The sequence below is a fragment of the Chlorocebus sabaeus genome, chromosome 22 (genome assembly GCF_047675955.1).
Source record: "Chlorocebus sabaeus isolate Y175 chromosome 22, mChlSab1.0.hap1, whole genome shotgun sequence".
Taxonomy (NCBI): domain Eukaryota; kingdom Metazoa; phylum Chordata; class Mammalia; order Primates; family Cercopithecidae; genus Chlorocebus; species Chlorocebus sabaeus.
Window position 1 is genome coordinate 27,512,824 of NC_132925.1, and position 27,978 is coordinate 27,540,801.

Here is a 27,978-nt window from a genome sequence, read left to right on the forward strand (position 1 = left end):
AACACTTTAGGCCACTTTCTCTAACTAGCATTGGCGTAGGGAGATTTGCCTCATGTTGATTGTTTGGCTGGTAATTCATTTTATTTGGAGATTATTTTGCTAAAGAGAATGAATGTCAGCTTTATTTGAAAGACCTTCCTGGCTCACCATTTTAACTACTTTTTTATGAATCCTTCACAGAATCCTGCTGCATCACAGAAGCTGGAAGTTCTGATGTTCCACTGAAATCACAATGGAAAGTCTTGACTTGACTGGTAAGAGCTGTTGTGAAGGTCCATCTTACTAACTTACCTGGAAGCAGTGAGGCAGTCAAGAACTATGTGCTGTCACAGCTGGTCTCAACTTTTCCCCATAATCCATCTTGATCAAGGAAGTGTGATAATTGGATATTTTTTTCTTGTCAATTTTATTATTTTTTAAAGTGTGACTTTTATTAATCTCCATTATCAAGTAAGTTAAATTTTCTTTTAAAATCATGAAAATTTTAAAACTAGCCATTTCAAAATCTCTGATTCGTTTCTCCACAGTACTGCGTTATTGGTGAAAGTCAGTTTTCTAAAGTCCTAGATACTTAGAGGTTATATACCTAAATAGGTATTAAATTGATCTATTCCCCCAAAAGCTGCTTTTTGTACTCCTGTTGGCTTTAATTGAAAAATGAATCAGTATTGAAACATTATGGAGTTTTTCTTACCTGTTAAAAATAATAGAGGTGGGTGTAGCTGCATCTTGAAACCACTTTAAATATGAAAACCACATAATGAAGGAAAAAGTTGAGATTTTAAAATATATACATATGCCAAATTATAAAATTCTGGAACTTGCAGATACTGTAACTGTCCCTTTGTATGTTAGTTATTTTCAAAGCTGTTGTTTTAGGGGAAAAAGTTTTTAACTTTAATGTATGGCAATAATATTTTTAAATTAGTTTTAATAATAATTACTTAAATGCATAGAGTTTCCCCAATCTGGGAATCAGATGTGGGATTGCTTTACTGGTATCTGAATACTTTATGGTGAACTGATGATATATAAGACTGAGGAAACTGTTGTGAATTAAAATGAGCAAATATAGTAAATATTGTTTAGTTATAGTGTTCAGGAAAGGAACTTATTCTTTAACTTTTTAATTAAGATTAATCCAAAACCTTTTCTGGTTTAAAGTATATTTTGTAGCTTATTACATCTGTCTAGATTATGTGTCTACCTTTCCCTTTTGGTAACTATATCACTGAATGTTGCTTCTGTGATGTCAGCATAAATGTAAGGCCTCTGAACCAGTCTCCTAAAAGTCATTGTCTAGGATTGTACACATAGTAAAATGTATATGATTTACTTGAATGTATATTTATAATAGGGGATTTAAACAACAACAAAACTTTAATGCCAGTGAGAAGATTGGAATTTAATTATTGTTTTTCTTCTTCACTGTGCTATCCTTCAAAGCACATTTGTTACAAATATTAATACAAATTCTGAATTTAAGAATGCCAGCCAGAATACAGTTAATTATGGTTTTATTGAGTCAGCAGTATAGACTATGGAATTTTCAAAAATTGATACTGAAATTTTAAGTATGTTCTCATTTGCTAATCTAAAAGAGAGTTGAGTATGGTGAGGTTTAAAGAAAATGGAATTGGTAGCAGTATTCTGAATTTGCTAAATATAAATACATATACAGAAAGCAAAGCCCGGACCCTTTATCTGACCTATTCAGAAAAACTAAGTAATGAGCCAAGATTACTATGGCAGATTTCACTAAGTAGCCATCTGAGCCAACGATTTCTGAATGTTAATCAGATTATTGCAATAGAATGTTTTATTGACTATAGGCAGAAATTGACAGAAATTCACACTAATGATAAAATTTAAAATGGAAGCTTAATTGCAGATGGCTAACACTGCATACTTTCTAGCTGATATATGTTTGTCTTAAATACAGTATTAACTGAGAAATAGAAAAGATGCCATACAAAACCAGGAGTAATTGAGGAAACAAATCCTAGAAGATGTTACTTGGCAAAAGGATGCCAGGGTTCAATAAATCTGGGAAACAGATCAGTCAACTTAGTCAATTACGTTTCAATATCAGAAGAGCCTCCAAATCTTAGTGGTTTATGGCAGTAAACATTTATTTCTCATTTATGTTCATGTCCCTGATTAGTCTCTTGCCACTCTGCTCTGTGTCCTCTTCATTCCTGAACCAAAGCTGAAGGAGCAGTCTTTCTGGCACGTACACGTCTTGCAGAGGAAAGAGGAAAGAGAAAAGTGATGGAACTATGACTCTTAACAAGGGTGCTTGGAAGTGGCACATGTCATTAACTCTCATGTTTAATTGGCTAGAGCATGTCACAGAGTGAAACCTGCGTCATGCGAGAGAGTGGCCTTGTAAGAGGGGATAGGGAAAGACCGATAGGGAGAAACAGTACATATTTTAACTATTATATCTGCAAAATACCATCTACTGCTTTTTAAGAGACATTATATCGGCAAAATACCATCTACTGCTTTTTAAGAGACAGAGTGCACATAATGTATTAAAGATTCCAGGAAGTTCTTCAGTAAGTTAATCTATTTAACATGTCAAATTATTTGACCATGAATCTTTTTGTTGTTATGTGGAATGCTGTCAGTGACAAGTTTTAGGGATACAATCCAAGAGTTTCTTGATGTTTTGAACCTTACAACTTTTCCTAAAACTTAGGAAAAGTTTCTAATGTGTATAATAGACTTACATTATTCTTTTATAGGTAATTTTAAAATGAATAAAACTTACTGCAAACTGGACCCTCTGTAATTTGCATACAGAATTAGAGAAAGGAAATATGATACTTAAAATAATTCTTTTACCTATATATAATAGGTTACAGAACTTTGACAGATATTATCTAATTTAATATAGGATGAGAATGAGGAAATGGGTACTTTGCTTTTTCCAGTAGTAATATATTAATCGTACTGGATATAATAGTAGCCAAATGCCTTTGTCTACTTAAGTTCAATTTCAAGAATCATTGTAGTGATGAAGAATGCAGGCACCATAGGGAACTTAACAATTGCATCTGGAGTTTTCTAAGATACTCTACCTGAGGTCACATTTACTATACAGTGACTTTTGCATTATTATTATCTCTTAAATCTTCTAGAAAATTGTTAGCACATAGAACTCCTCAGCCAATGGTGGTTTTATTCATCTCACAGATATTAAAAAACATTATTATCAAACTTGTGTGGATTAAGATGATTGATTTAAACATCCAATAGTATATAAACAATGCTTTGTGATAGTTTATAGTTCCTTAAGATTGGGAGTAAGGAACATGCTTAGACATCTGTATTCGTCTGTTCTTATGCTGCTAATAAAGACATACCCAAGACTGGGTAATTTATAAAGGAAAGAGCTTTAATGGACTCACCGTTTCACATGGTTGGGAGGCCTCACAATCATGGCAGAAGACGAAGGAAGAGCAGAGGCACGTTTTACATGGCAGCAGGCAGGAGAGCATATGCAGGGGGACTCCCCTTTATAAAACCATCTGATCTCTTGAGACTTATTCACTATTACAAGAATGGCATGGAAGAAATCCCACCCCCATGATTCAGTTACCTCCCACCAGGTCCATCCCATGACATGGGGATTAGTACAATTCAAGGTGAGATTTCGGTTGGGACACAGAGCCAAACCATGTCAACATCTGTATCTTAAAATATATATATCTAGATATATCTATATCTAGATATCTATATTTATATATCTAGATATAGATATATCTAGATATATATACATAAACACACACACACACACAGTTAGAAGGCAAGACACTATAGCAAAACATGGGTTTTGGATTCAGAGATGTCCTAGTTTTGGCACTTTTTAATTGAAAACATTTGGGTGATTATATTTGACCTCTCTGAAATGTTGTTTTCTCATTGTAGTAGAGGGATAATGATCTCTACCTTGTAGGATTGTGAGAATTAAATGAGATAATTGGGTTAATTGCCTGAAAAGAGTCCCTGGCACATAGGAGCATTCAAGAAGTAGTAGTTTGTAAAAGAAAGATGTGATCAAAGTTCAAGAATCTTGATACCCTGTACCATACCTCTCTGATAGACATCCAACAGTGCATATCTAAAATGTGTTTATAAACACTTACGTCCACACACCTGCCAAGGGTTTTTAAAAAAATTGTCCTGAATGCGTAAGAACTTACGCATTCTTCTTTACTTCTACCGGAAATTGGAAGTGGCTTTGTCCTTACTGCTGAGAGAAAGGGTGAATCCTGTAGAAATATTAGTTACCCCATGATCTAATAATTAACTTCTTGTCACTAAGAATTTAGAAGTCCCAAGGACAGAGTGATGGCCAAAAGCTCATATACTTTATGGCTTTTACTCTGCATATTAATAAGATCAGCATTAAGTTGCAAAAAGTATCAAATTTTATATAATCTTGAGGCAAGGTACAAGAACAGAAAATGGTACTACTGAAATTTTTTTCCTCATATAGAGCAAATACTGTTTGGTTTCAGAAGAAATAGCATTTCTATTTTAAGATTTTTATGGTACTGTTCTCCAGTGTGAAGGTTTAACTAATTTAGACTCCTTAAAGCAGGGGTCCCCAACTTCCTGGGCCTCTAACTGGTACTGGTCCATGGCCTGTTAGGAACCGGGTTGCACAGCAGGAGCTGAGCACCACCTAAGCTCTGCCTCCTGTCAGATCAGCAGCGGCATTAGATTCTCATAGGAGTCTGAACCCTACTGTGAACTGCATATATGAGGGATCTAGGTTGCATGTTCCTTATGAGAATCTAATGCCTGATGATCTGAGGTGGAACAGTTTCATGCCCAAACCATCCCCCCCACATCCCCTACCATTCGTGAAAAAATTGTCTTCCATGAAACCGGTCCCTGGTGCTTAAAAAACTTGGGGACCACTGCCTTAAAGAACTTCTCTATTGACATTGTCCCCTTGTACTTTCAGAATCAAGTATAACATAGTAATATCTTTTATAATTCAAAGCCTTATGCTTTTTCTAAAATGACTATTTAATTTTAAAATCGCACAGGTATATAAAAATGATTTTGGGGGGCCTCAATTAGTCTTCAAATTGTTCCAGGCTCTTCTCTTTATAAATGGAGTATCTTTGTAACTATTAGTTGCTTATTCACCTGGATTATTGGTGGAGTAAAACCACCTCAAAAAATATAAACTCTTCATCTTTAGAGGTTGTATTAGTTTGCGTGTGTTGCTGTAACACATTTAAAAAAGTGTCAGACTGGGTGATTTAAACAACAGACATTTATTTTAAGTTGAAAGCTCTGGAGGCTAGAAGTCAGTGACTACGATGCTGGAAAAGTCAGTTTCTAGTGAGGTCTCTCTTCCTGGCTTATACCACCAGAAGGGGCTGCCTTCTTGCTATGTCCTTACATGGCCTTTCCTCTGTGTAGGCAGTGAGCTCTAGTGTCTCTTCTGGTAAGTACACCAGTTCTTTGGGATCAGGGCCCCATCCATATGACCTTGCTTAACTTTTATTTCCTCTTTATAGGCCCTGTCCCATCACATTGGGTACTGGGGCTTCAAAATATGAACTTGGAACGGGACACAATTTCATCTGTAACATAGGTTTTTGTTTTTCTTTACCACAGAATGAAGTAAAAGTGTTTTAAAAAATACTTCCTATGTGATTTAGTCTATAAACAAGATACCTGGTTTGTTACAATCTTCTAAGATTCTAAAAATATCTTTGATACTTTTGAGGAGGGAGATGTTTGAAATTACTGAATTCCTGTTTTTTCCACTTTGAAGTCACCATCCATTAAAATAAGGTTCTTACAAGTGAAGGAATTAAGCCTAAGAACTTGAAAATTCAAGTGATTTATATAATGGAGGAAGTACATCATTGTAAAAATTGACTTCCATGTGTATTTATTGTTATCTAGGAATACTGGGAATGTATTTGAAAATTAAGTTGAAGAAGATAATTACTCTTTTGGGTTATACCTGTTTCTGTTTACTGTATCAAGCCAATTCACATTTTGTAACGCAATATTCTTTTTCTTTGTGAATCCGTTGAGAGTGCAAACAGGGAAATGGCATATACTTAAGATTTTGGTAAACAGAAAAAAAAAGATTCTGTATTTGAAATAATGCCAGCAACTTCTGCTCAGCCTAAGTCTGATAGATATATTTAATTATTGTCCTGTCTCCTCACCTGCCTTCTTTCTTTTTTTCCAACCCTTCATCAGCGACCCTGTGAGTAGAGTACATGTGAAGGTTGTGAGATTTAGGGCAGGCACTTTGATTCATGCTGGGCTTTAAGAGATGCAGTGTGATACCGGGCTTCAGTTAATGTGTACCAGAAAGGTTGACTAAAGTCAACATTTGAGTGTTTTGTTCTGGGAGGTATTTGTAGGATATTGCTGTATTCAAATTGATCTGTGAAGTAGATAGACAAGAATATTGTGTTTGTTTTGCATTATCTTGTATAACCTGCTTAATTTGCAGTTGTTCTGCCTCTACTGTGGCTATATTACTGTTCATATAAAACAGATGAGTTATCTAATTATTTCAGTGTTCTTAACATTTACTATAAAGCAGTTTATTACCAAGTGTCTCCTTATGGCGGAAATGCTCTGTTTTAGGATATTAAACATTACCATAGGCACTTAGAGTGCTCAGGTTTCTGAGAGAGCCAGCCAGATGTGGGGGAACTGGCTTCTAAAGAGGGCTTAGCTACCTACTGTTTATGTGGTGAGCACTGTCCTAATATATTGTGTCACAATAGTTATACTGAAGAATTGCCAAATAAGAGAAAAGTAAAACCTATCAAATGTGAGGTGTATCCATGTACAGAGTAGCATATACCCTCCTGTCCATGAAGGCAGCACCTGGATGGACATGAAACTCCGTCCATGCCTTCAGTAGAGTTTTTGAATACCACTATGTTTTCAGCATTGTTAGAGTTACCAAATCATTAAATGAATGTATTATAAAAGTCAATAAAGAAAAAGTTGAAGTCAGCAGCTATTGTCAATCCCCTTAAATACCAAACCTCTTTTTATAGCAATCATTTTGTCAGGCCATTTGGAAGGACAGAAGCATACAGATCATCTTTCAATTCATTTGGTGAAACGAACATTTAAATAAATCATAAAGTTTTCAGGTTTGAAGGTTTAGTTCCTGTTAAAATGCTGGGAGTTGCCTATCTTTATTATTCACCTGGAGTTTCACTTTTTAGAGAACAAAAGATACATCTTTCTAATAAGGCTATTATATCTTATTGATAGTAGAAGTGTTTCAATCATGTCTCTTTTTATGAGTTTTTCCCTAATCAGCAAAATTATAGATTTTTTTTTTTACCGGCTTTCTGCTATAATAGAATATTTTATACATCGGAGTTTATTATGTGCCATGAAAAAATATTTTAGAACTTTTGAATACTTACAAAGATCTTGATTCCTACCTCTAGATTGTCAGCTGCAAAATGCTCACTATTGATTCCCAGATATTAATATGGATAGGCAGAAACTTAAGAGTTTCCTTAAGGGAGACAGATCTAAATGGATCACTTAAAAAAAAGTGATTGTTTTGTTTTTGTTTTTGTTTTTTTGTTTGTTTGATTGTTTTTAACTGTAGAGTGATCTCTTAGAAACATGGGCTGTGGAGGCAGATAGACCCAAGACTACACTAACTCGGCTGTTTACCATAACTGGGATGTGGTAAAGTTACTTAGCTTTCTGTGAAATGGGGCAAATACCTGCCATGTAAAGTTGTTAGAGGATTAAAAGTACTAAAGGGTATAATGTCAACCCAGCATATGACAGGGACTATTAAGGAAATGTGTTCTTAAAATGGGCAGTAAGTAAAAAAATGATCTATAACTTTTTTTGCTTCTTAACTGCTCCTTGAAATTTAATTTCATGTTTATTACTATCTCCATTCACAACAAGAGAAATGGTCCGGCTTCAAACTGTACATTTTTACTATGTTGGGAAAATCTTTATTGAATACAAGATGGACTTGCTTTCCTGATGATTTCATTAGGAAAGAATAAATTAACATTTACTCTTATTGTTGGATTTCTTAAAATATTTTCTGTACAATTGTGATAGAAGTTTGATTTTATTTGAATTGTACCTCCTGCAATTTTGCAATTTTAGTAAAGCCCAAACATATGAAAATACTAGGAAATAAGTCATTTGTCATTCAGTGGATTATAGTTAAGAATATTATTGCTACCTGCTATTAGTATTAACAAGATTATCAGCCCAAACTATGTACATTTTTTAAGCATAAGAACAAATTTATATAGTCTAGATGTTTTTTTTCAAAGACTATAATTATTTGAACAAAACAAGGAGATATAGTACGATTCTTAATGAGAATTCACTAAGTATGGGAATTTAAAGTATGATAATTAATTTTTTTTTTAGAGTTAAAGGCTCATTCTGTTGCCCATGCTGGAGTGCAGTAGTTTCATCAGAGCTCACTACAGCCTTGAACTACCAGGCTCAAGTGATCGTCCTGCCTTAACCTCCCAAATAGGCAGGACTTCAGGCATGTGCCACCACACCTGGCTAAGTTTCTTTAAATTTATTTTTGGTAGAGATGGGTTCTTACTTACTATGTTGCTCAGGCTGGTCTTGGCTGCAAGTGATCCTCCTACCTCAGTGATCCTCCTTCCTTAGATTCCAAAGTGCTGGGATTACAGACGTGAGCCACCATGTCCTGCTAAGTGCTATTTTTTAAAAATATTACACACTGATAATTATATAAATATTTAAAAAATTTAAATAGTTCATTCAACCATGACCTTATTCTGTTATTTAATTCATAAACTTCAAAAGAGATGCAAAATTTTCCTTTATTTCAAGTTAGTGGTTTAACATTTCATAATTAATTGGTCCAAGAGAAAAAATTTTTTTCTCTATCTTCAGAAATGTTCTGTGAAAGTATTTATTTTCTAATAATTTTCATGCACATAAGCATAAAAATCAATACAGTTTGGTCTCTGTCCTGTGTATCAGTAGCTATTTTGTATTAATTTTGAATATCTCTCAATAATTAATATATCTAAACTTGTTTTCAAGGTATTTTAGTACCCTCTATGAAATACCTTGGTTCCTTCTAAAAGTTGCTTCTTATTTAGTGTATATGTGTTAGGTGTTTGTGGTTTTTTTATAGCAATTTTGCCTTTTCCTTGTTGAGTATGTAAACATCCAAACCATAACCACCATGGATTTTATAGACCTTAATTGTATACTTTTAAAATTATTACTATATATTGAGAAATCGAAACCTTTCCAGACTGCTTGTGAGAGTTTGTGCTCTGGATCATTATCCCTCTTTAATCTTTCTCCCGCTCTGTTCTGTTTCTTTTTAGAACCTGAGCTACCTGTAGTAATCTCACTGGAAAAATGTTTTCTTTAAAGATAAATAATGTATTTTCTATTCTTCTGTATAGCTAACAAATACTTACTAATTATCACGTGCAAGGCAGTGCGTTACACACTGCCAGGATCAGAATGTGGTAATATAAGGCAAAGTCCAGGCACAAAAGAGGGAGATACACAAATAAACTTCTAGTTCTGAGGAAGACCTTAAATCCCACTTAAGGATATCAGGGAAGACTTCACAAAGAGGAGGAAATAACAGAAGTGTGGAAGGGTGAATAGACTACTTGGGCCAGTGGGATGGGATACATGTAAAGTTACAGTGGGAAACGTTGGTGTGAAAGCAGAGATGTAAAGAGGGTCTTGAATGCTAAGGTGAGTTTCCTTCCCCCCACCTCAAAAGGCAGATGGGCCACTGAAAACTTTTGAACGATTGATATAAATGAGATGAAACAGAAGAGAAAAAGGTAGACATTGGAAAGACTGGTTTAGGGGGCTTTAGTATTATCATAGGTAAGAAAACATTCATTCTTCTGGTAGTGTATTGACAGGTGTAAATGGGGCTATAATGAGAGACATTAAGAAGGTTATACTCTGGATCTTGAAATATTTTAGATTGAAGTATTCCAAGTTACAGAACTAGTCTTTCCCATTCACAGGGCAAAAGTTAATGGATACCCAGTTTTAAGGATTCCTTCAATGACAATTTTCTAAAACACTTGATTCCTACTACTATTTAGCCTCTGTTTTGTGTGTTTAGTTATTGTAAATTTAGCTTTCACTGTGTTTCTTGAATATGAATTCTAAGTATCTATCACCTGAACCAATTTAGAAACCATTAATCTATAGAACTTGACAATAGACTGAACTCGTTTTGGGGATGTAGAGGGACAGAGAGGGAAGGAGCAAATGGAGGGTATTTAAAAGAAAGTCAAAGATAGGTTTTTAATTTAATTGTGGATGTTCACAAGAGTGCTAATGTTGCCATCAGAAGTAAGGAGCTGCTAGTATTACTGATTTGTGGGAGGGGGAGGTGAAGTTTGGGATGGATTGGATTTGAAACACAGAGGATATCAATGGCATTATATTTAGGATGTAGTTATAAATTTGAGATGAGGTTTGATAGAGATTCAGGCTGAAGACAGGTTTAATAGAAGAGTGAGGTAAGAGCTAAAACTTTGAAAATTGGTGAAAGATAATATGCCTAAAGTGGAACTGTTGAAAATATCCATTCTTTGTTAAGGGAAGTCTAAAGGAAAGAAATTCTATCAGATCTGTGGTGGGAAAAGCAGAATAGTGCTGTGCAAGATGGGGAAGACTTTCAAGATTGACAGTATTGAAAATTTAGGGATATCTAAATGCCTGAAAAAAGTTCCTTGAGTTAAGTAATCCAGGGATGAATAACCTTTGGAGAAAGCAGTTTTTATACAGCAGTCAATGAAGTAGCCATGTTGTGTAATCTTTCCAATATTCCTTCTTTGAGTGCCAAGTTCTTGATTTTCTTTTTAGCTGAAACTATGTGTTGAGTCACTGTCTTCATTGAGTAATCCATAATGCTTTTCAAATCCTCTCCCTCAGAGCATAAAACTCATCTTCTGTAAATGTAGTTGTAATATTCTTTAAATATGTTACCTTAGACTATTTTAAATCAAAGCTCATCCAGGTATTAATATCATTTCCTCAAATGCACTGAAGTGATTTTCTTTAAAATGCCATCAGCAAACATACTTTCAAATGCCTTACTCGTAAGTCTTATATTTATTATAATTGGCATTACAGAGAAATGAATAATGAATTTCCTGTCATTGTCAGCTCTTCTTTCACACTTAGTGAAACTTAAAATAAGGTCTACTCTTTTAATAAAGATCCTTTAGAAAGCCCTTCAGAGTATTTGGGCCAACTGCATTTGCTGTTTCCAGTCTAAGAACCAGATGCATAGCCACTTTGGTTTTCATCTTCAGAGAATGGGGGTAAAGATAAACTAAGACTTTCCCTAGGTAGTAATGATGATTATAATAATTAAAAACTACAGCTGTTATTTGTCTTTTGTGTGCTCATTTCCGTGTGTGTGTGTGTTTGTGTGTGTGTGTATTTTTCTTCCTTGTCTTCACAGTGAGCCTTAAATGTAGGTGTCATTATTCCTATCTCATACAAGAGAGAACTGAGTCTCAGAGCATATAAATAGCTTGTCTGAGCTTCTTGACTTGTTAAAAACAGACCTGAGATTCAAATCCAGCTCATTGTTACTTTCAAAGACTATATTCTTTATATAGTCTATGCAGTTTTATGATGTGTCTGAAATTTGACCTGTAACACCTTTGATGGCAACTACTGACTCCAGTTTGGGAACTCAGTGCCTTATTACCTTCCTCCCTTTTCTACCAACTTGGAAAGAATAGATCACTACTTTTCATTTGTTTAAATAAACATATTGCCAGATGCCATTATTAAGTCAGTCATTCTTCTTTATATTTAATACTATTATATATATATTTAATCTTCACATCAGTCTGATGAGAGGTAGGCATATTTTCCCCCAACATTTTATTATGAAACTCACATACTCGCCACCTAGATTTGGCCATTAACATTTTATTATATTTATTGTATTACAAACTATCATCTGTCCATCTCTCTATCCCTCATCAATCCAACTTAATTTTTGAGGCATCTGAAAATATAGATGTCACTACACCTCCCTAAATGCTTCAGCATTTATATTGTGTAATATCTATATTAACAAGTTCAATATTTATGTATAATTTTTTTGATGTAAGTCTACATTCAGTTGCATGCACATATCTTAAAAATACATTTTCTGAATTTTGGGAAATGCATATACCTGCGTAACCCAAATACCTATCAAGATATAACCTATTACTACTGGTAGGTGCCTCTTTTTCTTCTCATTTTTTAGATGAGGAAACTGAAAGAACAGAGAGGTGAAATTATCTGCCCAAGATTACACTGCTAGTAAGTGGCAAAGCTGGAATTCAAACTCAGGCTGTCTGGCTGCAGGGCTTGTGCTCCTAACCACACCACCACACTGTCTGTAGATTATCCTCACATGTTTGGGTGTCCTTTTACATTCGTGTGCGTGAATGCACTGTTTATTTTTAATGTAAGTGTGTAGACACAGAAGTGGTACCCTGGGTTTAGTGAGAGTAGAAATGCTGTTCTAGCAACGCATCAGTTCCTAGCAAGAGGTTTATGGCAGGAGAAATTAAGAGGGATGTATAATATGACAGATTCCCTTCGTTGAAGTAGTAGGGTGAATCTCTATGTAATAGCTCTGTCTTAACTGGCATCCTTGATTAATGTTTCCACACATATCAGTGAAGTGATACTGAGTTTTCTAATGACGACACTGAGGTTCAGGAAAATCCTCAAGTACCACTTGAGCAATTAACGGTAAATTATGTTCAGTATAGCTTTGTATTAAGCATTTTTGCTCTTTTATAATTAGTAGAAAATTGTTCATCTGTGTGTGATATATATAGTATCATTCATCTTGATATCTCAGACTCTGAAATAATATAATTGACTAATTTGGAATTTATAAGTTAAGAAATTTATAAGGTTTTTAATAAAGAAATTTGTAACGGAATTGTTTGACTTTTCCAAATAAATTGCGTGAAGATTTAAGGATTGGAACAATTTATATTAAGACTTTTTTCTGGTTTGCAATACTTGGGTGGCCTGATGAAAAGAAATTCTTCAACTTTAGTATCTTTCCCGCATTATGTTCGTACCACTCATATCTTAAAAGTTGACCAGTACTTTTTGTTCACTTCTTAAATGATGAAAAAGAAGCCATCATGTAATATTTTTTTTTAATTGTAAGTATTGTGCAAAAGCATTAAAAAAAAAATTGCATGTAGCTCACAAAACCTAGCCAGTCACTAGAGGGCAGAGCAGTACTGTACTTTAGGCCTTATTTGAAAATTTCTGTTTTAAAAAATGCTGAACATGATGGAAAATATATTGATACACAGTTGAATAGAAATTTCGTGTTCTTATTGCCTTATTTTGCTGTAAAATCCAATAACATGCTTATACTTTTTATCAAAGGAGCTTTTCTGGCAATTCAATTGAATGTTACTAAAAGGGCATGATTATTTAGAAGAGTGTAAGTGCCCCTCAAAAGAAAATACTCATGCATACAAAGAGCAATACATTTCATAATTTCTACCCTATGAAGTACCCTGAAATTGGATTGCAGTGTAGACTTTAGGTGAGACATTGTAAGAGAGAACAAGTAGTTTTGAGCACCAGTTCTTTACTAGTACTTAGCTCTAAGAATTCATTGAAATGCAGAACATTGCTTTATCTTTCCAGTTAGCTGAAATGTGTTGAATCATTAAGACTGAAATTACAAAGTTGTAGAAGCAAATAAACTAACTCTAGCCCTTTTAAAAAATTTTTGTCAAGTGACTGTTCACTTAATTTCATTTCTGTTCTAAATTTTTTATCATTCCGATATTTTTATTCAGATTTATTTTTTTCTGGTATACCTTAAAAATACCCTAATGAGTAGCCTGAGTAATTCAGTGTCCCATAAAATAGAAAAATTTTGTCCTTAATTATGTTTATTTGAATTTTATTTTACAAAACCAGTTTGGATTTCTATAATATTCTACTAGGGACTACATAGGATATTAGAAAAAGCAGTGGATTTTGGAATCAGAAAATTTGGGGGCCTCGATTATCATTTATTTGCTTGTGTCTTGGGCAAGTCACATTACCTCTCTGACCTTCATTTTCTAAACTGGAAAAAATACTTCCTTATTTACAGCTGGGTTGTTTGGAGGATTGTGTGTGTAGATGTATCTCCAAAGATGAAACCCTGTGAAGATGAATTTTAATGGGTAAAGTTACAAGCTCAGAAAAACCATGACAATAACTTCAAAATGGTTGACTGTATCACAGATTTAGTAACATGAAGGCACATATTACATGAGTAGATAGTACCAAAAATGTGGTTTCAAAACCAAAACCCAACTTCAGATTGCCAACTTCCTCCTGTCTGATTTCTCTGGCTGCTTAATCTCTCCGTTAACTTCTGACTCTTTTGCTCCTCTCAGCTCTTTATTTCTGTCCTCTGTTTATTTCCATGTTTCCTCTCTCTGTGTTTCTCCTGACTGTCTCTGGTCTCTCTCTGTGTTTTTCTTGTCCCAGGCACCCTCAGGAAGACCCCAAGCCTCTAGCAGTACCTGGTATCATCTCCAGCATGTTATAGATGTGGAGGATTCACTGGGATATTGAGAAATACCAGAGGCGAATTGTTCCACTGTAGTAAGTCATTCAGCATTTGTTAAGTGACTACTGTTCACGCAGCATAGTCGGTGGTCCTTTTGGGGAAGAAGAATTTGTTAGGACACAGGACAGAAGAAATAAATTTGTAAACTCTTGTCAGTGGTTCTTGCAGGCTAGACAAATATGCAAATGAAAACAACAATGACAAATTAAAATCTGACAAATAATCATATAAACGAATTGTGTTTTATGTGTGCTGACGGGTCCTAGGGTTAATGGAGTAGAGAAAGCCAAGTGGTATTAATCAGATTTCCTGCATGAGTTTAAAATTAGGTTTTGAAGTACATTTGGAAGAGAGATGAGGAAAAAGAGAGTGGAAGTGAGTAATTTCTGTGGGACTTGGCAAGCCTTTTTGCTTCCCTGTGAGTGAATCCCTGACGGTGGGGGGTAATGAAATGAAAGTGCTAAGTTTCAGCCTACCAACAGCTAACTTTACTTCCAGTCTTAGAGAAATTCCAGTTATGAGAAGAAGTACAGCCAAGTTGAGACTTTCCATAAACATAATTGGGATCCGCTGCCAGTTTTAGAATTTATAGGGTTTAAGTGTAAATTGTGATTATATGAAGTAATAAAGAAGTACTATGACATAAAATTGATACAGACCATTAGAACATGATTCAGGGATGCATTCTAAATAACATAAACTGAAATAGTAAGCTGAAATAGAACAAGTCTGGGTTTTTTGTTTTGTTTTGTTTTGTTTTGTTTTTTGCATTAGAAATTTATTTTTGCTGTTGTAGTTTTAGACAGTCCCACCTAGTAGATGCGTGGTTTTCACATTTGGGTATCAGAGTTGGATATCATTTGAATCCCAACTATGCTAGCTTTTAAACGTTGGGCAGTCTACTTCACAGTGCTGAATCTCAATTTCCACATGTGTAAACTAACGCTGGAAATATTCACCTCAAAGAGTAATGTGAATTAAGAGATAATTTTACGGAGTCCTGAGTACATGCTAGGTACTTGCTACTTGCGAATACTTAAAAATACCTTTAAAATAGTTTGTGAAGTAAATATAATGTTATTTCTGAGAACTTTTTAAAAGTAAGAATGCTATATATACAAGAATGTTTGTATATACAGAAAATGCTATAGATACAAGAATATTTATTGTGCATGGATATTAATGACCCCTTTATACCTTCTAATAAAACATATTAGAAAACTGAGTTTCACAATGATAACAGGTATAATGTCACAATACTGAATTAGATATTAGAAATGGTGAGTTAGACTCTCTGTATGTCCCTATGGTGTGCAAGCTGAATATGTGCCTTTAAACAAAAAAAATTATTAACTTGAGAAATAAGTTTGTGGCTATAGGCAGCACCCTATTATGCTACCTTCTCTACCATTATCTGTGTTTATAATTCTGCAGTCATATCTTTAGAATCAGGATGAATCTAAACTATGATAATTTCTTTTTGCTACCCTACACAAAAATACTTATACTATGTAGATAAGGTACCAAGAATAGCATTAACACGAATAACTGAGAACCTACTACTAGTTTGAGAATAGAACATTACCAGTTTCTTTTAGCCCACCGTGTGCCCCACCCAGATTCCATTGCCTCTCTTTACCCCCTCACCACAATCCTTAATGTTGAGTTTATAACTTCTGTGTTTTTCTTTGTCATTTTTCTCATACTTATGTACCCCCTACATTAAATTTTGCTTGTTTTTAAATTTTATATAAATAATACTACATGTTTTCTTCTGCAACAACTATTTTTCCTGCTCAACATATTTATGACTCATTCCTGCTTGTCTTTGTAATTCATTTATCATCATATATGTATAATCTTTTATTGTATGAAAATACTGCAATTTATTTACTTTTTAATGGCTATTTAAGCTGTCTTTCTTTTCTTTTTTCTTTTCTTTTCTTTTCTTTCCTTTTCTTTTTTCTTTTTGTCATTAGAAATAAAGCAGCAGAGGAAAAGTTGTTGAGTCCTGTATATGCCCTCTTTATGTACATATTATTTCTTCAGGATATATGTTCAGGAGCTGAACTGTTAGGTGATAGGGTACGCCAAACCTGAAATTCCACAAGATAATGCCACGTGGATTTCCATAGAACTTATTACATTTTATACTCCTACTAACAGAATGTAAGTATTCTCTCTCTCTGGCTCCTATAGTTCTTTAAAATTACTAGATTTTTGTTTGATATATTCACCATATCTTTATGAATGATACTTTGCATGAATATGACTATATCCAAGCAGAAGTTTAAAACTGGAAAAGATTTTTGAGTTTGCCTGTAAACATTTTAACAAAAACCCTGATGACCCTCATTTTTTAAAAGTTAGTTTTACTCTTTGTGGAAGCCGCTTTTATTTTTCTGTTTCCCAAATTGTCACTCATACCTTTTCTCAAACTCATTTAAATCTAGACATCCTGAAATAGCTGGATCTGTGTGCTTACTAAATGTTTTGCCTCCAGAAAACCTTATCATAAGAATAAATGTTCTCTTGCGATAAATGAAAACTGTCAACTTTTTCTGACTTCTAAGAAACAGTTTTTGCAGAGAACGTACATTTCTTTTCTTTTCCCCCTAATTCTTGTTCAGATAGAGAAAGAGTGACCCACGGAGGACTATTTGCAAGCTGCAGAGCCTTGATCAACCCATGTTTTGTTCTGTATTGCAACAGTTCCAAAAACCAGAGTAAATAACTCACGTCCCCTTTTCTGTCGTTCACCCTCTTTTGTTTTCATTAGCCAATGATTCTTCTGGTATCTGATATTTGTACACACTGTTCCAATTTTAATACCAAAAATTCCTCCTAATCTTGTAATGGGTACTTCGTGTTTTAGAATTTTAGTTGACTAATCTCAATATTTTGTCTTTTGTCAAGCTTGCTGTCACTACTACACATAACTTCTGCAGTTTCCCAGGAAATATACCAGGATCTATCCTATTTACTGGTACTTATTCAATGGATATTTATTGAATGTGGAAAGGAAAGATGTAAATGCAGTCAGCACTGAAATACCTTTCCCCTGCTTAACTACAATAATTTCCCTAAAAGCACTAGGCCAAAATCAGGAGTACTGTAAATAGTTTTGCTAGTAAGTAGCTTTGTTAAACCATAGCCAGTCATTTCTTCTTGAGCTTTACTTTACTTTTTTTTGAAAAATTAGAGTGTTAGACCAGTGATCTGTAAGATTCCTTTTGACGCCACAATTTTGTATTCTATCTTCTAATTGAAATGAAAAACACTTTGTCACTATTTGTCTGGGCACCACTACCAGGGTCTGAATCTATCTGCCTTACTGGGCTTTAGGCCCATAACTGTGTCACAGCAACCTGCCAGTTATTGTCTCATAACCCAGCAAGTGGGGGCATACATTGAACTTCTCTTCCTCTCTTTGTTCTTTAGGGTTGATTTGTTCTAGTATAAAAAATGCCTTTGGCCTCCCGATTTCATTTATCAGGCAACCCAGGCATTGTTCAATGCTAATGCTTGATTTCTGCCGCCTTGCTCCTTCTTCTTTTCCCTCAACCCTACAGCCATGCCCAGGGCAACTCATCCTAACCTTTGTTATTTGCTATACAGCATAACCCCATGTCTTTTCTCACACTCTGGTTGCCATCTTTGAGTCAGTATTGGTTCTTTCTGTTGGGCTTTTCCTTGAAGTCAGTGAGTCTGTCTGTATCTGGTGCTGAAGGCAAGTTGTTTTTTCCTTTCTGTTGTGGTTCCTCTGCTTGGGACGCCTCAACTCCAGGTGAATGGTGAGTGAGAGCCTGACTTCTTTCCTTGCTACCTTCATGTAGTCTTTCCATTACTATCGCAAGGAATCGCTAAACTACTTTTAAGGAGTTATTTGACTCCAGATTCTCACATGACTAATATTTCGTAAATGTGTTACTGGCCCTGGATTCATCTTGAGTACCTTTGAACTCTGCACCAAAGGCAAAAGATGCCAGAAATCATGCTACAGTGGGAAGGGGGAACCAACTTCCTTTGAATTCTCTGTAGATTGTAACCACGGCCCAATCACTCCTGAGGGTGAGCGGGTGACTGGTGAGCTTTGTATTTGGTCTTTAACCGAGGTCAAGTATAGACTCTTCCTGACCTTTATTCAGCAATACAGACTGTGTACATTTCTGTTGTGCTTAGCCAGTGGACATGTTTCTCTCATGATGTTATAGATCTGGTTTTGAAGATTCTATTTAAGTCTTGCAACTTTTAGTGTAAGATGAGAAGGCAGGAGAAAACTTTTACAACTAAAAAGGAAGAAAAAGGAGGGAAACTTTTTTAGTGAAGGATTTATTTTTAATAACGCTAACTGAATTCTGATTCAAATTTGGAAGCTTAAAAATTGTGAGTTTTTAAAATGTCAAATTATTTGTTATTGAAAGCCTAGCTGTTAACCTGCTACCCCCAGCCTCCAAACACATAAAACACCCAAGATTCACTGGGCTATCCAGCCATGAGGCACAAGAAGCCAGACTATCTGTGAGAATTCACCCCTCCTAACTAACTGCTTACTTGACAAAACTCTTAAGGAAACGTATTATACCAAATGTTCTGTTCAGAGAAGCAGTTAATACCACCCTATCTCAAGAACAACAGATTACTTTTTGTTCCTCAGGAATTCAAGGAGAGAAACATTCTGTTATGCTTATCAGGGAAAAAATGGGAGAAATTACCTCACATGAAAACTTTACTGATAGGAGAATGTTCATTCTAACTATTATTATAATGTGTCTTTGATTAATGTAAAAGTCTTGTCCTGTTAAGTATTCACATTAATATTTTATATTATCAGTGATAAAAGTTTCTTTTATAGTATTAATTCACTTAGTATTTTATTAATTTAGACAGCCTTGAAAGTGCTTCATAAAACCTACAACACTCATTTAGTATTCTCATTTTGATTTAATGTCTTGTCTTCTGAAAGCCATATATTATCTAATGATTTAAGTTGCAATGAATATTAAAAATAAACTATTATTAATAAAATAAGTTGGACCATCCTTAAATACAGTAGAAAAATTTATAAATATGTGATATAAAATTTTCTTTCTGAGGATGCTAGGAAATGCATTTATAATAGATTCTGCATTGGATGGGCTTAATTTGGAAAAGGTTTTATAAATGCTAAATTAAGAATAAATTTTGAACTACATATTTTTTACTCTTATAGCATGTCTATTATACAGTAAAGTTGGTAATATAAAAGTAAGCTTAATGTTGAGGTTTATGTAATTATTCAAGGAAGTATTCTAAAAATAGATTTATCTATATTATTAGAAAGTATTTTATTAAAATAGTTTTGAATAGTTTCATTCAGATTTAGGTCTTGCTTGAATAACAATATTCATTTTGTCTTGTAGTTTGTATTTGAAATTTAAAAAGTAAAATATTTAAATGGATCTGTAATTTTGATGAAAAAGAAGGGAGCAATGAATCTGTTTTCTTGAATGTTTTCTAGTGTATTACCATTTATTTATCTTAGCTATAAAAATTTACATTTCCAAAAGCCTGACTAGGTTTTATTAAATCTGAAAAATAAATTGCTGATTGTTTCTGTAAAAACAATGGAACAGAAAGTAGAGCAGCTGCACTTTAATATTAATACTTATTTTGAGGAATTGGGACCCTTCTAGGAAGCTCACCTACATATTATGTTGTTGAAGATTTCTAAATATGGTTTTCTTCTTCTATGCACGTGCCAAACTGTTTTCTCCCAGCAAATCTTACTCAGAATCTGTGAGCTTCTTCTGTGCTTAGCCAGTGGACACTACTCCTTTTTCTTGTGCTAGCCAAGCACTGTGTCTCATTTGAATGATGACATTATTGCACTTATGTTAAGGTCTGTTTTGAGCTTAGAGGAGTCTTGGCTGTCGTTTTCATCCATTTATAGTTATTTCCTGTTACTTAACCCCTACACAGCACGTATAGATGTGTGTTTGTTATAATCAGGTTGATGGCAGTGTTATTTCTATGAGCCCGGAGCTGCCCAGTAAACATGGGGCTTGTGTTTTCATCCCTTAGTAACCAGCTACCTGCTAAGAACCACTCTGGACCTAGGAAAGTTCGTGCTCTGGAACTCTGAGTCAGAGAACTAATAGAGCTCAGTGCCAAGGCAGGAGTGGGTCTGATTTTCACTGAATGGAGTCATCCAGTCAGCTGTTCCTTCAAAATTAAAGCTCATGGAGACAGCCTTTCTTCTGCACTCATTGGAGCTTAATCAAGGATTTATTTGAGTACGTTTCCTTTTCTTTCAATCTTTAAAAAATGTGCCGGAGACTTTTGTTGATTTGTTTGAAATTATTTGCATTTAAAAGGTTTCCAAGACAGTTTTCAACGCAAAGGTTCTGGCTCTTATTTTTTGTACTTACTATGGTTGACAAAATCATGACGGGACTGCGTTCTCCTTTTTCTTGATTTAAGCTATTATGGCACCTTCAAAGACAAATAAGGGAGACACTTACTTTTTCCCATCCCCCTCCCACATTCAGAGGTTAAAGTTAAGGATGAACCGTGGAGGATGTTAACTTCACAGATTTAAATCTACAGTCTTCAATGGGAACTTTAAGACTCCCTGCCTAAAATTAAGAGGCTAGCGATGATGATGATGATGATGGTGATGTGAATGTTTCTGAAGTAGAGGTACAATAAGAGGCTGAGTCACAGATTTAAAATTATCATTTGAGATAATAATAGAATAGTGTCACAAGGCAGTTTATGGCTCATGCTGTAGAAAGTTAAGAATTTAGAGGAAGAAGATGTTATTTTGCTTAGGATCATATTTGACTTGCATCGAGAGGAAGAGAGAAGCCATTTTAAATAAGGGATCTCTGGACAAATGATAAGAGGCAAAAAAGCACTCCATTGCAGGGAGCTGGGCCTTGAGTAAATCTTCTGGAATATAGTAAAAGGCAAAGGAAGTTTGAGGCCAGGTTTTGAATATGTGGGTGGGGAGTGAGGTGGGAAGGGGCACAAAAAAGATGCAGAATGCCAAACTAAGGAATTAAATTCTAGGAGTGGACCGTAAAGGGCCACTGAAGGGTTTGATTTCACGAAGTGAAAACCTCAAAGCGTGATTCTAAGTAAATCTGGTACAGATTAGTTTGAATGGAAATTATCACTTAGGAACTGCTATAGTTATCTCTTGGGTTGAAGTGGTGCCAAAGGATTTGAAGAGGGAAGGAAATGTGCATTTTTAACAGTATGTATACAAGGCAGCATATATGAGGTACTGTAAAAGGGATTTTTCACATTTATTGTCTGTTTCTGTTGTAACCATCCTGTGAAGTAGGCCCTAGTCTACTTTTACAGATTAATGAACAGAGGTCCTTAGGTTAGATAACTACTAGTAGTCAAAATTCATAGCCAGGCCTGACTGCCAAGTCACCAAACCTTTTAACACCCCTGCTCTGATTTCATGAGCATGGAAATGGAAAACAGATAAACTTTTTAGTTCTTATTTCCAAAATATTACTTTATTAGAAATTATGAAATGGATCCAAATTAGGGTTATATTCGTACATATTTTTATATCTATTCTTTCATGTGTATTAGTACACCTGAGTTTGAATCAGATGTTATGTATTAGACTTAGCTAATTAGATTTAACTATTTCTTATTCACAGCATTTGAGGAAATGCACTTTAAATTCAGAGAAAATGTCAGTTAATAAAATAGATCACTAATACATTTTTAATATATCACCTTAAAACATACAGTAAGAGAATACATTTTCTACCAAATAGTAATTTTAGTATATTAAGAAATGAAACTAATGTCTTAATATTCAAGAATAAAAATGAGATTTGTTAAAGGATATAAAATTACAGCAAAATAGCAGGAATAAGTTCTAGTGTTATACTACTGTAGAATAACTGTAGTTAACAATAATATATAGTTTCAAATAGCTACAAGGAAGATATTGAGTGTTCCCAACAGGGAGAAGTGATAAACGTTTAGGATGATGGATATGCGATAATTACCCTGATCTGATTACTATACACCATATGTATTGAAATATCAACACCATAAATATGTATAGCTGTTATATGTCAATTAAAAAATAAAATAAAAAATTTAAAAAGAATAAAAAGTATAGAATAAACAGGAATATTTAGAAAAGAAGAGTTTAGGTTACTTTATTCATTGACAGCTAGAAAACTTTTTAGTTTCATATTTGTATTGCAAATATAAAAATGTTTAATACACTTGACTGGATTAATAAGAAATACTAGAGGGAAGCTTGTTTTTTAACAAGAGGATCACTTTAATGAATAATAATTATTTTACAGATGTTTGAAGAAGTAGGTACTGACACCCAATTAATTGCCCACTACCAACACCAACAACATCTCCACCTCTGCACTCCCTGCACAAGACATTCTGAGAGGTTGGTGTTTGTTTTTAATTGATGTTAGCTTTTTATAATTTGTCACTTTTTTCTAAAAACAATTTTTTTTTAAATGTGGCTAGTTGAGGAATATCTGTTAGTTGTGTTCTGAGATTTACATAGATCAGATTGCTGTTTCATCCTTAAACATGTTAAATGGATCCTTTCTGTTGAGCATTTTTAAAAACTTTTTTGGAGGATTCTGATATTTTTTTCATTGTACAACCTGCGCCTCCTTCAGTAAAAATAGTTTTGGGTTCACAAACAAGAAGCAGCTGTCTTAAATATGTTCATTGACTCAGCCGAGTGTCTGCAGTTGCCCAACAAAAGTTATTTGATTTTGGGTAGTGCAAAGAAATCAAAATAAGCATTCAGATTATATTTTGGCTGCTGTAATAAGAGCTTCTGTTTGTAACTTGAAGATCGGAAATCCACATGTAGTGTATTTTTATCTTAAAATTTGTAGAGATTTAAGCCTAAACACCACTGAGACTATTAAGAGAGCTTAAGTGATAGAGCTCAGTATTTCTTTTGAATTATTTTTCTGATCCTCAGAGGAAAACATTGAATCTTCATTTCAAGATTGACCTAACAAGGGCTACATCTCAATGTTATTCACAAACTGAGAAAAAAAAAATCATAATTTTATGTGTATTATTTGTTGAAACTAAGTGAATGCTTTAGTTCACTGAAGAAAGTCAATTCAAAGAATGATATGGACAAGGCCAGAAACATATGGAGAAATATATCTCAAAAAGACTTTTCAGAATTGTAAAATTGAGCACAGCAGAATAAAAAAATTCACACATTTTATTAGATCCATATACACTGCAGACTCATTGCCTCCTTGAGAGACTGTTGCTGTAAATATGTAGGGAGCAAAAGAGTGTTGATAAGTCTCTGACTTAACTAAATATTCATAATGGATTAGTGTGCTGCAAGAATAATGACCACACGAATGCAGGCTAGTTTTACGATTCTGTTTTCTCAGATCCTTTTTGAAAAATCTTACATCTTCAAAGTCTCTACTTGTGATTCTTTATCTCAGACAGTTACAGAAAGATCAACATGGTTTAGAAAAGTCCTAAACGCCAAATTTTAACCAGTGATAAAATGAATTTTAGAAGTTTTGATATCCACATGTAGTGTATTTTATTTGAAACTTGGAGACAAATTAGAAAAGGATATCTTCTGTTTGATAACTTTCTAATGAGGCATAATCTTATGTCTGGACTGTTAAATTGAGAATTAGAGCAGATGTCCTAGAGTCACTTGTATGAGACCTTAAGTATCTCTTCACCTTAGCTCCCCAAGTGTAAAATAACTATGTTAACTATGTAACTCTTAGTGCAGGTTATTTGAGAAAAAGTGTTCTTATCTTCAAATCACAATCTACAAAGTAAGTATTGAGAGGATTTGACCTATTAGGAGAAAGGTCCTGGCTATTTTATAACCCCGTGATACAAAGTGATATTTTGAGTTAAAGGGGATCTAGAATAATATGACTGCAGTGTTCAAGCATAAGTTGTATGTGGCATTTCATGAAAAGAACCTATGTTGGAAACATTTTGTAGTTCAGGTAGAAGGTGTGTATTTTTGAAGCTGTGTTGTACTATTGCCAGTTCCTCAAGATAACATCTCCTAATAAGTATAAGGTATGAATTATTTAGAAGCTGAAGTAAGGAATGGTAAAAGAAAGCAACCAGAATAGAGGAAGAGTATCAAACTAGGGTATATTTTTATTAAATAGTGGAGTCCATTGGAGTACAGTGTGCTGAAATATCAGGATCTTAGAGTAAGTAGTTCTCATATATTGTTTTGCCTTTTGTTTTTAAAGGGCTGGCATAGCCGTGGGTGCTCACTACATTTACTTTGAAGGTGGAATGACTGTTGGTCATTTTAATGAAGTAAAATTTGTATCCTTTGTGAAGAGTGTCACGATTTACTTTTTAAAAAATTAAATAAAATTTGGTTGGCTTTAGAATTGTTAGTCTTTCTCAGTGATAAATGAAAATGAAAAATTAACCCCATGAATGACTTTGTACTGGCCCCAGCTCTTTCATCTTGAACAGGTTCTAGGACCTTGAGAAAATTTCTTAATTTTGTCCTGAATTTTCTTGTCTTTCAGTAAGGGAGTTAAGTTGGATAATCTCTGAAGTATGTTCTGACTCCCATAATTTTGTGATTTTGAATGAAGCTAAGTAAAGTAGGAGTTCAAAATGAGTAGAAGATTATTCCTAAATCAAGTTAGATTAAGTTAATAAGAGTTATTAATAAGAGTTTCACGATAACAGACTTTTGATAATAAAGAAAAGAGATCAAGTGTCAGAGAAAACGTTCCTTGTAGTAGAAATGGTTTCAGGAGTTGCAAAACCGTATATGGGATGTAATGACAATTAGATTTGTTTGATTAGGGCAAAGAGTTTTTCTTGGGGTATGGTAGTGAGTTTTCCTATTATGTTGATAAAGGCTCAACAATTTCTAATAGTCATTTAAAATCTGTTTTTAAGAAAGCTTTAATCTACATTTTTTTAATGTAGATTAAACCCAGCATTTCGGCTTCTGTACCTGTTGCCTACCCCAAAAAACCTTCACAGGAATCATATTATTTGTTTCCTTTTTAACAGTTGTATAGTTCCCCTGAAAAATTCAGAGCATAGACAAAGATAAACATTCCTAGACTCTCAAAGAATGAAAATAATACTGATTAAAAGTATGCCTCCTTACAATAAAGTTTTCTGTTTTATAAATTGCTGCTTATTAGAGACAACCAGATAATTATTATAGTAGGACCCATTTCAAATTTTTTCTTAGAAATTTCTCTTATTCTGGATAACATTTGACTACTGTAAACTCTTGAAAATTACCATAAAATACTACCTGTAGAACTGTTTTTAAAATGAAGAAGCCCACTTGTTAGAAATACATTTCTTCATGTTTAAACACATACCTTTTCTACATTTGGAAGTCCTGTTTCATGTAAAACACGCATAGAGCAGTTTGACAAAAGAGACACTGTCCTTGTGACAGTCTTCAAGTATTTTATTTCTATTGGTGGACAGACGTGAACTGTTCTTTACAGAGTGGTATGGCCACAAAATGTAAAGTTAATCACTCTCTTTAGAAAAAAATGCATCCAAACTTATATATGATATAATTTGACCCAAACCATTAATAATACTTTTGATCATACATTTTTCAAGGGAAAAGAACGTGTAAGTCATCTATAGTCCCTTAAAAATTAGAAATACATGTCAAAGGAGACTGAAAAACACACATGTAAATATCTTTGGAAATTCTGACTATGTAACTAATACTAAAAACTGCCTTTTGCTTCTTCTCGATTCTTTTAATAAGTACCATAACGTCTTCGAGCCAGAAAGGTGTGTCTGAAGGTTCTAACACACACATTGTAGAATTTCTAAGTCATTGTCTCACTACCCTTCTAATTTTTCACAGATTATTCCAAGCATTTAGCAGTAACATGAAAAGGCCTCCTTTGCATTGATTTTAAACTTTTATATCACCTTGGAAGTTTTAGACTAGAAACTCTGGCACTAGTAATGACTTTGGGACTCTGGACGTTTAGCTGGATGACTGATCCCAGTGTATCATTGCCAAGTGAAGGGAAGACATTGAGGCGTGTGATGCGTTGAATTGCTTTGACTCACTTCTTTCCCCTGGCAGCGGTTGCAGCCTGGCGGCAGCAGTACCAAATCTGTGTACTTGCACGTTTGAAAGCTGCTTTTCTTAGGCTCCCACAGCAGTTTGTATAGAAGAGGAGCCAAAGTAAGACGTCTAAAGAGACTTTCTCAAAAGCAATTCACATGTGATCTTACAAAGAACTCCTTTTAGATTTGGTCCTATCACTACACTCCTCAGACTTCTGTTAAAGCCTTTGCTAAGAGGTAGTGTTAGGGCAAGGCCTGGTAAGTTCTATTGTGTTGAATTTGTTGCACAGTGTTTTTAACAGGCTTAGAGTAATTTAGAGTGTAGGGGCCAGCCATCTCCAGATACGAAAGAGGGAACCTGATATTGAGAGGTTAGGTGATTTAGCCAAGACATGCTCCTGCTTACAGAGTCCAGGTTTTCAGACTTCCACTTATGTGTGCATTTATTATGTCAGAATATGGTTATGAATAGTAAGAAGTAAGTTGCAGAAGAATAACAGAAAGGACATTTTAACTATACCGTAAAAGTTAAACGGTGTCAACTGCCGTTAATCTGATAGGAAGATCCAGATTAAAGTTTCAGACCCTGGAGACTGGAATGGGTTCAGAGCTAAAAGTATGTATAGTGTATCTATCCTTACTCTGTGAGATGATGAGAGGCAAAAGATGGCAGTTTTGAGGGAAATTAGAGCTTTTCTTCTCAAATCCTAAGGGTTAGTTTGTGAACTTCTGTTTATTGGCCATCATGTTTTGAGCACCTGCGGAGGAGGTGCTGCTCCCTCAGCCTCAGCCAGCTTAAGGACTGTGCTGATGGGAAGCAGAAGCAGCTCCTTGTGCCCTCTTAGTAAACAGCACAGCTTCTCACTTCAATAACTGATGAGTCTGTTCTGTTATCTCTCAGTTCCCTTGTCAAAACCACTGATCTGGATTGCTCTACAGAAGGTGCTTTGCCCCTCTCTTCTCTGATGATCATGGAGGAACTCAGTTTTAATACCGTCGTTTGCGTCTGATACACTTAGGCAGCAGTTCCCTCATGGACCTTTTTGATCAAAATGACACTACAGTACCTTAAGAAGCTTTTAAAGGAGACATTCTGTTACTCTTTGGGGAAGAAGAAAAAGGCAGTATGATATAGCGGAAAGAGTTCTGATTTTGTGGTCAAGAGACCCAATCTTAACTCTGCCACTTATTGGTTTGGTGAACTTGAGCTAACCTTTAACCCCTGT

General features: G+C 34.5%; 1 protein-coding gene across 16 annotated transcripts in view; it reads left to right on the forward strand.

Moving 5' to 3' along the window:
- Positions 1-27,978, forward strand: part of BBX (BBX high mobility group box domain containing) — a 274,025-nt gene that overhangs the window by 117,891 nt on the left and 128,156 nt on the right. For all 16 annotated transcript variants that reach the window (XM_007985925.3, XM_007985927.3, XM_007985932.3 and 13 more), the window contains one exon: positions 181-254. The gene's annotated coding sequence lies outside the window, so the exon portion shown is untranslated. The remainder of the gene's footprint in view (positions 1-180; positions 255-27,978) is intronic.